The sequence below is a fragment of the Ictalurus punctatus genome, chromosome 23 (assembly GCF_001660625.3).
Source record: "Ictalurus punctatus breed USDA103 chromosome 23, Coco_2.0, whole genome shotgun sequence".
Taxonomy (NCBI): domain Eukaryota; kingdom Metazoa; phylum Chordata; class Actinopteri; order Siluriformes; family Ictaluridae; genus Ictalurus; species Ictalurus punctatus.
In genome coordinates this window covers 11,743,336-11,753,402 of record NC_030438.2, presented here as the reverse complement: position 1 = coordinate 11,753,402, position 10,067 = coordinate 11,743,336, and positions in this window count along the sequence as shown.

The window sequence follows — 10,067 nt, the reverse complement described above, 5'->3', positions numbered from 1 at the left end:
ACTCAAACCATCCCCTTCACAGTATGTTGAGACAATATAGACCCACGTGCTCATCCAGGTTGATTCATAGCATTTCCAGTTGATTGGAACTTCTTAACTATTGCCCTGATGGTGGAAATGGGCATTTTCAATGCTTTTACTATATTCTTATAGCCACTTCCCATTTTGTGAAGCTCAACAACCTTTTGCCACACATCACAGCTATATTCCTTGGTCTTACCCATTGTTCTGAATGACTAAGGAAATTTTGCCTATGTGTTACCTCATATTTATACCCATGTGAAACCAGAAGTCATGTTTGAACAACTTCCTGTTCCCAGTCACTCAGGTGTACTAAAATATTTTTTAAATATGAATGGGAATATGCTTCAAATATATTTTCTTATATGAATTCATAGGGGTGCCACTAATTGTTGCACGCCTCTTTAACAAAGTTTTTTTTTGGATGAACTTGTGTTTACAATTGTTTGATATCCATGAGTGCAGAATATTTTTGTGAATTTTTGTGAGCAAAAGGTTAAACAATAAAGTGTCACGTATTCCATGTAATGAAGGTTAGGAAGGATGCAAGTGCATATAAGAGCTTTTAATAAAGAGAGACAGGCAGACAAGTCCAAATCATAAGACAATAGCGTGGTCAAAAACAGGGTCAGGCAACCAACAAACAGGCATAAACGAGGCAAGGCAAGTACCGAGAATGAGAAACCAGAAACAAGATCAAAGACCATGAATCAAAATGAGGAACAGGGTACAAATGCTTGGTATGGTGATAACACTCAATACTTCGCAAAGTCATTGTGTTCAAACAGTCTCTTTATACTTTGGCTGTGAGCACTGTGAATTTGATACAGGTGTGCGTGATTAAAATGAATGTGAGAGTTCTGGGAATTGCAGTCCATGGCGGCCATTTTTGTAGGCCACAGTGCAGGATGGAAAAGGTAATCACTATCTTGCTGTAACATGACATGAAGACAATTTTTCACAGCCTTCTTTGCTCATATTTACCAAGGGTGCCAATATTAGGTGAGGGCGCTGTTCATATATGTAAGTAAGAACAAGGGCTGATAGGTAAATGTATTTATTTGTAAATTTCTACAAGTCACGTGTGATTGTGTATATTCATAAATATACATTCAAGCACAGCATCTGACACCAAAAAATGAAGGGGAAAACAACTGAATACACACAAAGAGGTAAGTAATTAATTACTTTAATACCAATCCTTACAAATAGGGTGTGGACCACACGGAAAAAAAAATACATCTTGAATATAGTCAAATTAATCAGAATACTTGTTGGGTGGGACAAAACCACTGTGTAAACATTAAACATGTGAATAATGGAACAATCCAATAACACATGACAGAATTATGTTAGGTTTTTATTGTTTATTTCTCAAATTTACAATAATTGCTAAAATACATGTCTGTTTCTCATATTAACCATCGTGTCTACTGCAGTGGCAGCCACAGTGAAGAAATATTTAAGATGGAGTGCTGCATGTAGTCTCTGCTGCAATTGGCCCTGTAATATTTGCAGAAAAAAGTTTCATCTATGTATACAGCAACAGAAAGTGTAGTTGCCACACATGTGCTGAGTAAATACAAGTTTGGGAAAACTCCAGGATGCTTTGCCTAATATTAGGCTCCACAGGGCATGCTATAACCAATTTAAAAACAAGACAAACACCAAGCAAAGAGGAGAAAACAAAAGGTGTCCTGAGAAACAGAAGTTTTGTTTTTAGTCTGACAAAAAAAATCTCCTTACAATTATTGTAAGGGGTGTATTCTATCCATAGGCAGGTAAATCCATTGTCAAATGTTAAAACACTGTATATTTATGCTTAAGTTATGTTTGATACATTGGTACTATTTTACAGTTGGTTAATCCATCCATTTTATCCTTCACAGGGTCAAGGGGTGCCTGGAACCTGGCAGGGGACACCCAACCCATCACAAGGTATCACACACTACAGAAAATTTGGAAATGCCAACCAGCTTACAACACGTCTTTGGACTAGGGGAAGAAACTGGAGTACCAGGAGGAAACTCCCAAAGCATGGGGAGAACACGCAAACTCCGCACACACAGGGCAGCGGCGGGAATTGCTGGAGGTTTGGTTAATATATTGACATAATTATACTGACAGAAGGAAAGTTTTGAACTAAATTTTTTTTTATTTGTTTTTTTCCCAAAGGTTTGGTTTTGTATTTTAATAAAGATCAAGTGTCACTTGAAATCAGTCAGAGACAAGAAATCAGTGAAGAAAGTATATGTAAAGACTCGCAAGAAGAACAGAGTTCTTCATCATATGAACAAAACTTTCCTAACGAGCCTCACACCCCCTTTCAGTCAGCTCAATCATACCATTTAAAAGTCTTTGCATAGTCAGCTGGTAAAACTAGATTGTCTGTTTTTCGAAACAGAGAAAATCTCCAGGCTAACACAGTGCCATACCTGTTCACTTACAGGCTTTCTTCCTAATGCAAAATGAAGACAATGCAAGACCACTGATTGGTCATTTTGTTAAGCTTATGGCATTTGCATAATTAGCTTTATGAGATTATAAAGTTGAAAAAAGAAATAATAATTCAGAATGCCAACAATCACCACTACAATCAAAAAGAAGTGACGTATGAGCTAATTTTTACTCTATCCTGAGACTTGACCCACCACATTCAGTCTCATGTTCAAAAGTAGTTATCATACAGCTGTCATCAATTAAATTATTCTGATTAGCCCTAAATAAAGACCAGCTGTTTCTGTAGGATTTTCTTGACCTCTTCTTGGTTTCATCTGACTGCTGAAGCCATGGTCCACAAAGATCATACAAAGCATATATGGTATCTCATTTGTCAAAAGATATCAATCAATAGAGGAGTATTAAAGATTTTCCCAAACATTAGATTTACCATAGAACATTGTGAAGGGCATCATCAAGTGACGAAAATGGTGCACCACAGTGACGTTACCAAGAACAGAACATCCCTCCAAAAGTTACAAAAGGACAAGACAAAAACTTTCCAGGGAGGCTTCCAAGAGACAGCAACATTAAAGGAGTTTTACAACTGGGTGTTCGTGTGAATGCTATTAAATCCTCACAAATTGGTATTTCAGACATTAGTTTGCTGAGAAAAGGATATAGCTAATTTACTGTCATGAAACAAAAGTTCGTGATTTGAGGACATCTTTTCTGATTCTTGTACTTTTTTTGTACTTTCCTTGTAAATTTAAGACTTTAATCTTATATACACTGAGTAAAGAATATGAAGCTGTAGTTAAATTTTTAACCTGAAAATTAGTTTTGATGACCATTTGCACTTTAATTTTGTATTTATTTACTTGAGTTAGTTATTTGTGCTTCTACCACCACTGAAAGATAGTGCTTGCGCTCATTACTGAAATAACTTAAATAAATTTCATTATAGACTATAGCTTAATTACTTTTTATCAAATAATTTACAACTGACCTATCTGTAAGCAGTGTAACATCACCAACATTCCATAAATTGGCCTCTGGCTTTTTGAAGTTTCTTATTTTTTGGATGTGTGTGGAAGGTAGGAGAGGGGTGCAGACAGAGAGAAAGACTGAGTGCCACCATTGAACCATAAGTCTAAATATACACACCTCTTATTACAGGGTGTGTGACACATTTTTCTTTATGAACTTTGTGCTGCTGCCACATGATTGGCTGATTAGATAACTGCATGAATATGCAGGTGTAAATGTGTTCCTAATAAAATGAATGAGTGTATTTATCTAATTGCAGAAATAATATTTTTTTTTATGATGTTGCAAGTACAAACAAGGGTGGAAGGGTGTGGTGTTGCACTTACTAACATGTCAATGTGTGAACACTGAACAGACAAAAATTTGAGCCAAGATTTCCTAACTTGGTAAAGCCCTGGCCAATATCCAAGCCTGCTCTCTTATCTACATTCCACTATCCAAGCAACAGGAGAAAGATGAGTCAGTATCATTCAACCTGTCATGACAGGGGGCGTTTGGTCTGGAGAAGGAGCCGGTTTTGGACCGGTCCCACCGGACCCTTCAGCCAAAGCCCAAGCCTGGTGAACGACCACGAGCTATTGTGTGCAGATTCCACTATTACAGTGACTGTGTTGATATTTTACGCCGTGCGAGAGAGCTCCAGCAGATTAAAACAAGGGATTTGACCATCTCCGTTTTCCCTGACTACACAGCCAAGACAGCCCGGGCCCGGGCCGCGTTTAACGAGGTTCGGCATCAACTTCGTGGTATTAGGGGAGCTCGCTATGGAATACTTCACCCAGCTCGGCTTCGCATTACATATAACGGTGTTCAGAAGGACTTTATTTCAGCGGAGGAAGCAGGAGACTACGTTAAACTCTTGATATCAGGGTGAACTGCATCACCTATATAGTGGAGTTTTTTTTTTCACTTTTATTCTTTTTTTGCACTCAGCCTTCCAGCTCTACAGAATTCGGATTCTTATTGAAGATATTGTCGGTGCATTACTTCGTCTAGATTTTGTGGACTCACTCCTCTTAAATCGGTACTTTTAATTTTGTTTTCCTTTGTTTTTTGTTTTTTTTCTCAATGAAATATTTGGGAAAGGGAAAGGAGGAGAGAAGAGAAAAGGTAAATGAATCACATGAAAATGAATCACATGTAAATGAATCACATGAAAATGAATCACATGAAAATGAATCACATGAAAATGAATCATATGAAAATGAATAAATAAATTAAAACACAACTTGTCATGACTTGTATTGTTGTACATTCTATGAGCTTTGGGGAAAAAATGGTTCCTTAAGCTTTCTTCAGATGGTTAAGTGTTCTATTTCATTTCTACTGACCACCAGAGGCGATGCTTTCAGCACCTTGATGTCCTTCACATGTACGTGCAGGTCACGTGTTTATATCAACAAAGTCACCTGTGACCTGGGTGACGTGTGCCTTTTGCCACAAAGGCACTAAAGGCACGTTCACCCTGGAAACGACCTCTTGTTATCTTCTTGTGTTGGTAAGCAGGTTTCAGGAGTGCTGGTAGTCTTGTAACCCGAAGTAGGGTTGGAGCTACGAACTTTCGTCCGCCAAAGACTGCGGTTAGCTTTTTTTGTGATCATTTAACTTCAGATAGTACGCTATCCTGCAAGAGGTAAGTGACTCCGTTTTCAATGCCATTTAGGAGTGGGCACGCTTTAATTTGGCAAGCGGCAGTTTACAGTTCGTGATCAGTTAGGTGTTTCTCGCCATAACGCTGATACAACACTAAATAATTGAGGTCGGGTTGGAATCTCCTCCCATAATTTTCTGTTTATACGTATTATGGAGTTATTCCCCACGATTTTTGGTTGTTTCATTTTTTGAAAGTGCGCTGTCGGTAAGCAACGTACCCTGATTGGGCTTCATTGAATTGTTTTTCATTCCCATGATTTAGTTCGGGAATTTGTTTGATTATTGGCTATAGTGTGAGCATGTTCGCTCTTAAGTGCACCATATTGCATCACAGTGTGTAGTGATCATAGAGGTACTGTTATTTGTTTAATTCTCATGATTGGCTCATTGTCGGTAGGACAGGCTACATAACGCACCCTGAAGGGGGGTGATCACGTGAAACGCATAAAGGTAGATCCCCTAGCCCAGAAGGTTATGAGTTACCTTGGCTTCTGACTTTTTCAGGAAGACCTCTCAGTCCGCAGCTCTCTGTGTCCCATCCTCAGCTCCATATATCGAGGAGCTGCAGAGGTGCTGGGCAGACCCCATTCGTTTCTCTCATCTACTGACAGACTGTAGAGCACTAGCTAATATGCAGGATGCATCCGACCATGGCCTTGACCGCATGCCCAATGTAGAGCTGGCTGTTGCTGCCCTTGTGCTATCACCTGGTGAAGCACTTTGGCCCGATGTACGCTGCCCCCGGCCACAGTGCCGGTTGACAGATGACTTCATTGTCAGAAGCTATGACACAGCAGCACGTATGGGACATATTGAGAATTCCATGTCACACCTTATGCTGGCCCTGTCCCAGATATTGCAGGCTTCAGAAGTTGACCCTTCTGCCCAGAGCCTGAGTGACGCCTCTTTGTAGGCATTCACCTATATGACCAGGGAGTTGGGGAGGCTAATGTCTTTGTTAACCCTTACCTGATGCCAAATATGGCTGGCCCAGTCTCCACTTTTGGAACTCTGCAGGAGAGCCCTCCACTCTCTCCCGGTTATTCCTGGGGAACTGTTCAGCCCAGCTGCACAGTAAGCCCTGGAGAGCAGCCTACAGGTTATACAGGCCAGACAGCAGTTTGCTAGTCTGTGTTGTGAACACCCCGCTAGACAGAGACCCTCTAGGGCAACAAATACGTCTCAGTACATACCACAGCCGATTACCCAGCCGAGCGTACAATGCCCAGAAAGGTTTTGTCAGCCAACCTCCACCCAGCCCCCTCGCTTGGCACAACGAGGCCAGACTTCGGGCCATCACCCCTCCAGAAATTATAAGGTATAAAGGGGTAGACAATGACTTTACCACTCCCCTGGTCGGGTGCTTCACCAGCCAGTACCTCAGATTCTGGGAAGCGCTTACGTCAGACCCCTGGGTTGTATCAACCCTGTCACAGGGCTACAACATTCAATTCAGATGCCAACTGCCAAGGTTCCAGGGAGTCAAATTGACCTTAGTCAAGGACCCAAACAAGGCTCTGGCCCTACGCCAGGAGGTCTGGGCTCTCTTGAAGAAGAGTGCCATTGAGCAATTAGACAGCTCTTTACAGAACAGTGGATTCTATTCCACTTATTTTATTATCGCAAAAAGAAAGACACCATACCCTACCCCATACTGGATTTAAGACCTCTGAACACACACCTCAAGGTTTTCAAGTTTCACATGCTATGTACAGTGGATGTGCTGCAAGGCATCAGGCAGAACAAATGGTTTACAGCCATCAACCTGAAAGACGCATATTTTCACACTCGAATCGCGCCCCAGCACAGGCAAGTCCACCGTTTCGCCTTCGAGGGAAGGGCTTACCAGTTTTGTGTGCTTCCGTTCGAGATTTCACTGGCACCAAGGGTATTCACCAGGTGTGTAGTAGCGACACTGTCTCCATTACAGGCCAGGGGGATTCGAATTTTCCCATACCTGGATAACCAGTTGATCTGTTCCCAGTCAAGGGTAGATGCCCTCAGAGAATCAGCATTTCTGGTCTCCCATGTTACCAAGCTAGGGCTTACAGTGAATTGTGGAAAGAGCTCTCTGATGCCGAGTCAAAGACTGTTTATTCGCATCCAGTTGGACTCATGGTTGATGATGGCTACCCCCTCTCAACAAAGAGTCAACAACATCTTCCAGCTCATCAGTCACTTCAGAAGAGGCAGGGCTCTGGTCCTCAAAGAATTTCTGAGACTGCTAGGTTTGCTCACAGCAGCCTCATCGGTGGTCCCTTTGAGCCTTCTGTTATTATGGCCTCTCCAGATCTGGCTGAACAACTTCTGCTTGCATCCCACTCAACACAGGCACAAGCTGGTCAGAGTTACTGCCAGTTGCCTAAGGTGCCTATGCCCATGGAGGAGAAGAGCATATTTTACCCAGGGGGTTCCCTTAGGCTGGCACAGCCCCCACCCTGGCGAATGGAAGCTGCACCCCGAAGTAGTGCAAGCGATCTGGCACAGATATGGTAGGGCAGAGGTGGACCTTTTCACCTCACTGTCAATGACACACTGTCCCCTTTGGTTTTCACTGGGGGAACCAACAAGCCCCTTGGGCCAAGATGCGCTGACCCATGCATTGCCAAATCGACTGCTGTATGCTTTCCTTCCACTACTGTTGATACTGCCCTCCCTAGACCGGATCCTCAGGGGCAATCACAAGGTGCTACTAGGTGTCCCCAAATGGCCAGGGAGGGTGTGGTTTCCAATATTACACAGATTACTGTACAGGTAGCCTTGGTGCTTGGTGAGGAGGGATCTCCTCTCATGGCTGGAGGGTCGAATCTGGCACTCGAACCCATCCCAGGTGCAACTTTGGGTCTGGCCTCTGAAGAGCCAGAGCCATTTCTGTGTGATCCAGCAGTTGTTCAGACCATCCACAACTCCCGAGCACCTTCCACCAATGCATTGTACACTAACAGGTGGAAGCTCTTTTCTGAGTTGTGCCAAGCACAAAATCAGGAACCAACATGCTGTACCATACCGGTAATCCTCAGCTTTCTCCAGTTCCATCTTGATGGAGGCCTTGCAGCCTTGACCTTGATCGCAGCCATGCATAATAGAGTAGATGGCATGATGATTGGGTCCCACACCCTCGTGAGCCGCTTCCTTAAAGGTGCTCAACAACTGAGACTTCCTCGACAAAACCCAGTATCCTCTTGGGACTTGATTCTTATATTAGAGGCACTGTGTCAGCGTCCATTTGAACCTCTAGAGAGGTCAGAATTGAGGTGGCTGTCTATGAAAACAGCTTTCCTCTTAGCCATGGCATCGGCTAGACAAGTAGGTGAGTTGCATGCCTTATCAGTAAGCCGAGAGTGCCTACACTGTAGTACTGGGAACACAGGGGTAACTTTATGGCTGAACCCTTAATTTCTCCCAAAGACCTTTTCTTTGTCTTATACGAACCAGCTCCTCAGTCTTTTGAACCCCCAACTCAGGAGGATGAGCAGGGGTTGAGTGTGAGTCTGTTGTGCCCAGTATGAGCACTAAAGTGTTACATCCAAACGACTGCTGAATTCCTGCAGTCAGATTCACTGTTTGTCTGCCATACTGGGCATAGGCAAGGTCACGCTTTGTCCAAGCAGTGTCTGTCAAAATGGATTGTAGAGGCTATCATTTATGCCTATAAGGGCAGGGGTCTCTGGATCCCTCCTCAGTTTCAAAGTCACTCAACCACGAGTGTGTCTACTCCATGGACAGCCCTACGAGGGGTCCCTCTTTCAGATATTTGTGTAGCTGCATCATGGGCATCCACCTGCACATTTGCAAGATTTTATAGGGTGAATGTGATCTCGCACAACCCAGTGGCTACAGCCATTTTTACCCCGGCTTCACAGCCATTGTTAAGGGGCACGTAGCACTTCCCCATGACCTTGTTGGTATTAGTCATCCAGGTGCTAAAAGCACCGTCTCTCGCCGTCAGTAGAAATGATATAGAACAATGGTTACCTATGTAACCGTGGTCCTATGAATTTCAGATGACCGCCAGAGCTTGGCAGTCACTCTGCAAATTTGCGAGAAGATTGCCAAGAGGTGAACTTGCCATGAGTACCAGGGCAAAAGGCACACGTCACTCAGGTCACAGGTGACTTTATTGATATAAACACTCGACCTGCACGTACATCTGAAGCACATCCAGGTGCTGAAATTGACAGTGCACTTATGAGAGAGAACTTTGTGTGTGTATGCATACAGTGTACTGAAAACTCAGAAGAAATATGTTACTGTCTGGAGGAACTACTTTAGTCCTACAAGCTTTTGCTGGATCAGCTAGTATCCACTGTACGGAGAGGCTACTGGTCGTGTCCTTGGGTGGCATGGAACACACTTCTGGCTGGATGAAAATCATTTCATCAGTCAACAACAGATGACTTCAAGTCAATACCCAAATTATGTCTTGTCACATACTTGAAACAACAGGAGCAGTGATGGCTGGCTGCTGATCTATGATGGCTGGTTCCTGGCAGGTGGAGGAGCAGTGATGGCTGGTTGCTGGCAGGTGGAGGAGCAGTGATGGCTGGATGCTGGCAGATGGAGGAGCAGTGATGGCTGGATGCTGGCAGATGGAGGAGCAGTGATGGCTGGATGCTGGTAGGTGGAGGAGCAGTGATGGCTGGTTGCTGGTAGGTGGAGGAGCAGTGATGGCTCCCTGCTGGTCTGTGATGGCTGGCTGTAGGGATGGGAATCTTTAGGTACCTCACAATTTGATTCGATTACGATTCAGAGGGCTGCGATGTAATGATAAAACAATTATCGATGGATCTTTTTTTTTCTACTGACTAATTCGGCGAAACCCGGAAATGTGCCAAATCGCCATAACTGCTGTGGCGATCCCTCCTGTCACATAATGTAGGCGCAGGACAGAAGCAAGTTCAGGT